Source organism: Euprymna scolopes, chromosome 26 (assembly GCF_053919585.1).
Source record: "Euprymna scolopes isolate OS-2025 chromosome 26, ASM5391958v1, whole genome shotgun sequence".
NCBI classification, from domain to species: Eukaryota; Metazoa; Mollusca; class Cephalopoda; order Sepiida; family Sepiolidae; genus Euprymna; species Euprymna scolopes.
In genome coordinates, this window is record NC_136507.1 from 103,627,664 (window position 1) to 103,635,743 (window position 8,080).

Genomic DNA, 8,080 nt, shown 5'->3' on the forward strand with positions numbered 1-8,080 from the left:
CTCTACCAAACTCCTCCGCCAATTTTGGGTCTAAACACTTGAACTTTAAATGTAGGTTACTTGGATCAAAATTTTTAATTTGATTTGAGCCCATAAAAATAAATGTTAAGGATCAAAATTGGGTTCAAATTAAAAAAAAAATTGACCTCTGCGTTCTCTACCAAATTACTAAGCTAATTTCTGGTCTTAACATTTGAAATTTTACATAAAGTGTACTCAGAGATAGAGCAAGCTTTTTAATCGGTTTAAGTCGAAAATTTGAGCTGCCAAGGGTTCAAAGTTCAAAAGATTTTACCTTTGCAGTGTCTAGCAAACTATTTAGCCAATTTTTTGTATAAACATTTATATGTTTACCTCTTTCCTGCAGAAGAGATGTTCAAAACCTGTCTCTGCTCTATCGTTATTTTCATAGAAAATGCTCGTCTGAGCTTCAATCTATTTTCATCCCCCTTCCAAACTTTTCAGAAAAAGCACTCATCTAGCTTCTATTATTACTTTAGTCTTTTTCTTTTCTTCTTTATTTATGTCATTTATTAATTTAAATGTTGCGCTTGCTCTCCTTCTTTTAAACTGCAATTTTTACTACTATTCCCTTCCTCTCAACACTTTCTACTCCACAATTTCCCTCCTCCCATCACTTCTCTTCTTACTTGCCCCCTTTTTTTAAAATTATTTTGCTTAGGTAAGAGTTAATGTTAAAAAATAAATTCAGCCCTTCAAAAAACTTCTCCTTAGGCAAAAAAGAACAAAAACAAAAAATTTATTCACTTAATGAGTTGAAAAAAAATTCTTAACATGGAGGGTGGGTGGGTGATTGATTATAACTTTTAAAGGCAACTCTGTTCTGTGTTGCACTAGCTGCTGTTATGCTTAAGACAGGAGAGACTTGCCAAAGCGGTTTTTCTATAGGTTTTTCTATAGGTGGAGAAATCCTCTCTAACCTCTTCTACGCTGATGGCATCGCTTTTGTTAATGAATGCACACATAAACTTTAAGTTTTTGTTGATGTATCAGCAAAGAATACAAAAGAGATAGGATTAGAAATAAACCTAGAAAAAACAGAATTTTTTTTTTTAAATTTTTTTTTATTACATTTTCACCCCAAACAAGGCACATTGCCACTTTGGTGTAGGGGGCTACTATCAGGGGAAACATCTACTAGGGTACTATGTAGGGATTAGGGCAGCGAGATGTTGGTTCACGTTGCACTTGAACTTATGCATGTCAGTACAGTTGGGGAAGCAGTGACCCGGAATGGAATTCCAAAGTCTAGCAGTTCTGGGGAAGAAACTACTGGAGTAGAAAGATCTTTTACATCTAGGGATCTCTACAGTGTGGGGGTGGGATTTTGCAGCTTGTCGGGTCTGTCGAGGGTGTTCACGTCGTGGGGGCACAAGTGCTTGCAGTTCGTCAGAGCATTCACCATTATAATACTTGTAGAACAGGCAGAGGGATGCAACGTTTTGACGATGGGACAGAGGCTGAAGTTTAGATGCCAGTTTAGGGCCTATCAGATTTGTGACTCTCTTTTGAACCCTGTCAAGGAGCGAGAAACTAGTAGCCGATGCACCGGCCCAAATATGACAGCAATACTCCATACATGGGCGAATAGTGGCCTTATAGAGGTACAGGATACTTTCAGGAGTTAGAAGTTTTCTAGCACGGTAGAGAGAGCCCACCTTCCTCGCAGCGGCCCTGGCAATGCCCTCGATGTAATTGTTCCAGCTCATGTTTCCTGTGAACGTTAGGCCAAGGAGCTTGAAAGATGTACTCTCAGCTAAAGAGTTGTTGGCCATTGCTATAGGTGGTAGAGAAGGTTTCTTGTAATTATTGAATGAAACCAGTTTTGTCTTGGTGGCATTGAACGTTACCATCCATTTTTGTCCCCATTCCACTACTGATTTGAGGTCATCCTCTAGTGTTTCTGCCATTACTTTAGATATATGTTCATTTGTTTTCCTGTCGTGCCTGCTATAGAGTGTGGTGTCATCAGCATATATACCCATCTCAGAGGCAATTTTGTCGGGGAGGTCATTTATGAATATCAGGAATGTATGTATACAGTTAAATCACAGTTTAACCTAAACATGACTATTCACAGTAAACCCATCAAATAGGTCACTCAATTCATTTAGGGCATAAACTGACTTGATCACGAGACGACATTAAAACACAGAATCGGGTTGGGTTGGGCGGCTTTCCAAAAACACAGCACCATTCTAAAATCAAAATGGGTGCCGATAACTGTCAAAGTAAAAGTTTATTTATGTCCTCCTAGTAGTTTTATATGGCTTTGATTGTATCACATGGGCCAAACAACTAGCCAATCGCATTGACGTGTTTCAAAATCACGTAATGTGTTTCATTACGCGGCATCGCCTGATTGAAAAAGAAAACAAAATATCCAGCCTCCGTCTAACTACTTCCCTATGAACTCAAAAGTAAAATCCTTAAATTTTTGGCCATGTTAAACGATCAACTACTGGCCTGTTAAAGTTATGTTTTGAGGGTATTTTAGCAAAAAGAGGCAGAGGAAAGCCGAAGAGAAGGTGGAGAGAAAATGTTTTTGATTGGACAGCTCTAAACAGTTGGGCATCCATCAACCAACTTGCCCTGGATTGGAAAAAATGGCAAAAAAGAAGTCACGTGAGTCTGCAATCTGCACCAAGAGGAAGATGCGACTAATGATGTTGTGGCTTTCTGAGTTTGACAAAAGATATCTGAGTTCTGAAAAAGGGTGGAGGTTACATCGGCAGAAACGTTGTGAAAATATAAACAAGAATTTGTCCAATCTAAATAATACAAATTATCAATCCTCATTTTAAAAACTTGGAAACGTAATTAAACTTTGGACAAGGATTTTTTTTTTTTAATTTTATATTAATTCAATAAATGATACAATAATGACCGTTTAAAATTATTTACAAAGTTTCCAACGTTCATTCATCTCAGAATTTTCTCCGATTTATAAATGTTCCAACAATGACTGTTCAAAACTATTTACGCCTTCGCGTTATAAGTTGTTAGCTTGTGGGGGGTGGGTGGAGGTGAATTTCAACGAAGTGGAAGAAAAAGAGTGCAAGCAATCATAGCCATTTGCATTTTAGCGTTCGCTCATAGGAATTACTTCACAATTCAATCATCGCAATCGTTCACTAGACTTAGAAGATATCGAAGTTCATGTGTTTATTTTTGGATAAATTACCCCAACATTGTACGTGCTAATTCTATGGATTCTGAGGCGGAATAAATTTTTAAAAAAATTCTTATTTTTAGTTTAAGCATAATTTTGAGAAATTCAATAAAAATAAAATCAATATATTATTATGTATTCATTTTTTTTTTTTTTTTAAACATTTTCATGTTAAAAGTTATTAGATTAGAGGAAAAGAAGCAAGAACTTAGACACCAGGGACGGAAAGTTGGATTAAGAACGCCTGACCTGCAAAAAGTACCTGGGCAGTTCCGCCGCCATTCTCTGGTAAGGACACCTCAGATGATTAGCAATAAACTAATCCTTTCTCAGAGAGAGAAGGCGAAGCCTGGGAGAGGAGGACTTCCTAGAACTGCACGGAAACTCACACCACAAAATCAACAGGGACTCGATCATTACAGGAATGGTCTAATCTCTGTTGATAGGATTCTAACGAATCAAAGGACAGGGGGTTAGCGAGTATAGCTATTTGCATTATAGCGTTCGTATGAATCACTTTGCGATGTTTACTCTCCCACAACTTTTTCACAAAATAAAAGCTAAAAATTATCTAAAATAACAGAAATGTGCAACCCCACCCCAAAGAACACACGCATGAAAGCCCCCCCCCCTTTTTTTTAGTAGTTTGGCCTTGTCAAAAAGGCTAAAAAAGGCCAAATTCGCGAAATTTGGCCGAAAAAGTTACTGCTTCCAAAATTGGGTATCGATTTACTAGAATTTGTTTTCGTCGGGTGTATCAGAATTTAGGAATTTTTGACACTCTAACAAACTGCAAATAAAATATAAAAACCTCGTAATTTCTCTTTTAAAGGTGGGTTGTTTATTTTCTTTACGGATTATACTTCCAAAATAAACTATTAAAGTTGTATAAAAAGTAATAGAAATATTTTTTTTTTAAATAGTAATGAAATTAATTGAATGTTACGAGTTCAGTATTTTTCAATTTTTAAACTTTAAAAATCTATCAAAATTTTTCTATTATTTTACGATATTTTCAGGGTCAATGTAAAATTTTATGCTCTTTCCAATAAATCGAATATAATATTTTAGACAAGTGTTTTTTTTTAATTCACGCCCCCCACCCTTTTCAAATGTCTATTACAAAGTAAATAATTAATTCATGTACCAAAGTTTTATATATCACAAATTGAAGATAAAAGATCAATAAATAATATATTCAAATTTAAAACAACAAAAAAAGTAGTGTTTTTTAGAAATTTACCTGTAAAGTCCGAAGTTTAAAACCTTTTAAAAAAAAAACACGTTGTTTGTTTTTTTTTTCTTTTTTAATGAAACCTTGGTCCTTGCTCCTTTAATTGAAAAAAAAAATATGGCTTGAATTACATTTTTCGAGGAGTTATAAGCTTCGAAAGATAGCGGGTGGAATTATTCAATAGTTTTCACGAAATTTCTGACACTGCTATCGGACGGAGCACCCCTTAAAAATGTTAAATATTTAATTCTTTTAATATATATATATATATATATATATATATATATATATATATATATATATATATATATATATATATATATATATATATATATATATATATATATAATCCAGTAGATTAGTCACCATTCGAGAATAATCTGCTGAAAAAAAAAAAATATAAAAAAAAAAAGACGAAAATAAATAAAAGTACAGAATAGGTACTGCTTTCATACATGCGGCAAAAGAAACATATCAAAAGACTCACCTTAAATTGTCACAAAGTTAGTAATATTATGGCCACTCTTCCTTTTTTATATATATCAGCTTTATTGCATCTTGGTAACTGACGTTAAAAATGAAGACAAAAATTTTCGAGGTCAGGAAAGTGTTTCTTGTAAAACCTGAAGCATTTCCTCTTCAGAAACAATGCTGTTGATCAGCCGTAAATTATAACAAACAACTGAAGGGTCCATTGAGTTGTTTCTCTTGCGATTTGTTATTTTTGGGGCCGCCTTTCGATGGTCATAATACAAAAGAATTGTCTCCTAACATTTGTTACAGGGCAATTACTCGATACCATCTCGACTCAAGTGGTGAAACCGTGGCAGTTTTTATTGCCCATAAACCTTGCTTAGCCTTTCCAATTACGTCCATAATATATATATATATATATATATATATATATATATGTGTGTGTGTGTGTGTGTGTGTGTGTGTGTGTGTGTGTGTGTGAGCTTGTGTGTGTATGTATGTATGTATATATATATGATTTTATGATATAATAATATTTTATTTTATATATATATATATATATATATATATATATATATATATATATATATATATATATATATATATATATATATATATATATATATATATATATATAAATTAAAACCGCTAGAAAAAACAAAACAAAACAAGTTTAACCACTTCAGTCAAAGATCTACTTTAAATGACAATTTTATGGCAGTGGACATAACAAAAAATCTAATACAACCTTATCACAAACGAAGAATATAGGATTTTTTTTTTTTTTTTAACTTTTCATTGACTCCAAACAAGACATATTGTCATTGATATTAGGCGCCAGATTTATAGGGGTCGCCTTAAGTTTTTACCAAAAAGAAAAAAATAAGTAAAATAATGATGATTATTAGTGCATAATCACGGCAGAAGTATATTTTAGTAAATTGAATTTATTATTTTGTTTTTGCTTGATATTAATATTCACATTTTCACATTATTTTCAGGGTTAGAGCAATTTGTATGCTCTTTATTTATTTTTTTCTCCTAATTACCCCTTCGATCATTTTCTCCCCCCCTTTTTTTTTACAAAGGCATCACCACTTATCAAGGCCAAGAGGCCACTCGAGGATAAGGGTTAAAGAGTGTATAGTAGACAATTGGACAATAAAGTAATAGTTAGTAATGGAAATTCGGTAAATTTGCTAACTTATATGGAACGGCTCATCAAAAACTTGTTTACGTTAGACTTGAAGACAACCAATATTGTAGTCAGCTTGAAAGCAGGAAAACGGAAAACAATTCCATAGCCGTGCAGTTCTAAGAAAAAAGCTTTGTTCATGGAACCTACGTTTAGATTTAGGCACAGATAAAGAAATTATTGATAGTGTTTTCTGCTAGACGGGTGTTTCTTGTGAAAGTTTGGCGATGGGGGAACCATAGATTGGAGCTCAGTTGAGCACTTGCCATGAAAATAACGATAAAGCCTATAAACTTGTTAACTTATTTCTGCTTATGACTATGAAGTTGTTGTTATTGGGCATCATTTGTTCATCCATCTTGAATGTTTAGTTATTGATGAGGACAACGAAAGGAAGTCTCACTTTAACATTTAATAAACAACTCTATTTGTTATCTCTGTTAGTAGCGTGTACATGAGAGAAACAGGTTAGGGTGTTCAGTGTTGATGCGAGCTTGTATTTATGGTAGTCATGAAAAGAGTTCCTGATGTGGAGACGAAGATTAGACATTAGTCAGGCCTGTTGAAAGAAAAGAGAAAGGTGTTCAGTGTATACGTAGTAGGAACGTGCATCCGATAGTAGAGATGGGACAAAGGGTTAGTGTTTCGTGGTAGAAAAGAATATATGTGTGACGCGCACGTGGAAACAAGTGGAAGTTTGAAGGTTGCCATATTAGCTTGTTGTACTCATGTTCAGCCTGGGACCAAAGCCCCAGACTAAGTTTGCTGCCTGGCAGAGTCAGGAGGAAAGAGAATTAAAAGTTTCAGATTTCATCTTTTATGTACTCGGTCACATGATTGAGAGATGGCTTGTGATTGGATAAGCCAGGGAGAAAATGGATTTCAAATCTCGAGTCGCGAGAATTAGCTCCTGCCTGTGACTGTAGCAAGTTTCGGCTGCTACAAATGTATCAGATGATTATTGTTGACATTTGTCTCCCCAATATCTTTCTAGTTGGAATTTTTTTTCTAGAAAGACATCGGATATTTACAAGAGGGACCACATGAAGGTTGCCAACATACTTAAGTGAAAGTGATTTTTTTGTGGAACGATCTGGATTCAAATTTAGCACACTCAGGTTGTCAGTCCATGTCATTAACCACTTAGCCACCGTCAACTCCCTGACTATGAAGTTGGCTGATGCGTGGCAGTATACTCCAAGAGTCACCATACCAATGCAGATATCTAAATCCTAGAAGCAACAATTCTTGTTTCATGTGAAATAAGTTTGTATGATTTTAAAGAATAGCAAAACTCTGGAGAACTGGTTCGTTTGAATAAAATTTCGTAAAGCATCTCTTCTCCATTCTTTTCTCTGCAACCTCTTTCCCACAGAAGAGATGTTGCAAGCCTGTCTCTGCTTCATCGTTATTTTCATGACAAGTGCTTGTCTGAGCTCCAATCCATGGTCTCCCTCTTGCTAAACTTTCACGAAAAACACTCATCCAGTTGAAACCACTATCAATAATTTCCCCACTGTTTATCTGTACCAATACCTAAACGCAGATTCCATAAATAAAGCATCTTTCTTAGAACTGCACACCTGTGGAACTCTGTTCCGTTTTCCTGCTTTCCAACTGACTACAATTTGGTCGTCTTCAAGTCCAATGTGAACAAGTTTTTGATGAGCCGTTCACTTAAGTAATTCAATGTACCAAATTTCCACTACTAATGAGTACTACATTTTCCCATTGACTATTGTACACTCATTAACCCATATCCTCAAGTGGTCTCAAGGCCTTTATGAGTGGTGGCTCCTTTGTAAAAAAAAAAAAATATTCCCAGATCTCTCTCTCTCTCCCTCCCTCTCTCTGGTTTTATGGATAACGCCACAAAATGATCATATTTTCATCCTCGGCCCCCAAAATCAACAGAGATTAGACCATTCCTGTAATAATCTGGTCCCTCTTGTTTATGGTGTAATGCTGTCTTGTGTAATTCTAG

General features: G+C 34.9%; 1 protein-coding gene across 1 annotated transcript in view; it reads right to left on the bottom strand.

The window, feature by feature from the left end:
* LOC145248323 (uncharacterized) overlaps positions 1-5,051 on the bottom strand; it is an 18,815-nt gene extending 13,764 nt beyond the window's left edge. The window contains exon 1 of the mRNA XM_080110232.1: positions 4,915-5,051. The gene's annotated coding sequence lies outside the window, so the exon portion shown is untranslated. The remainder of the gene's footprint in view (positions 1-4,914) is intronic.
* Between the last annotated feature and the right edge of the window lie 3,029 nt (positions 5,052-8,080).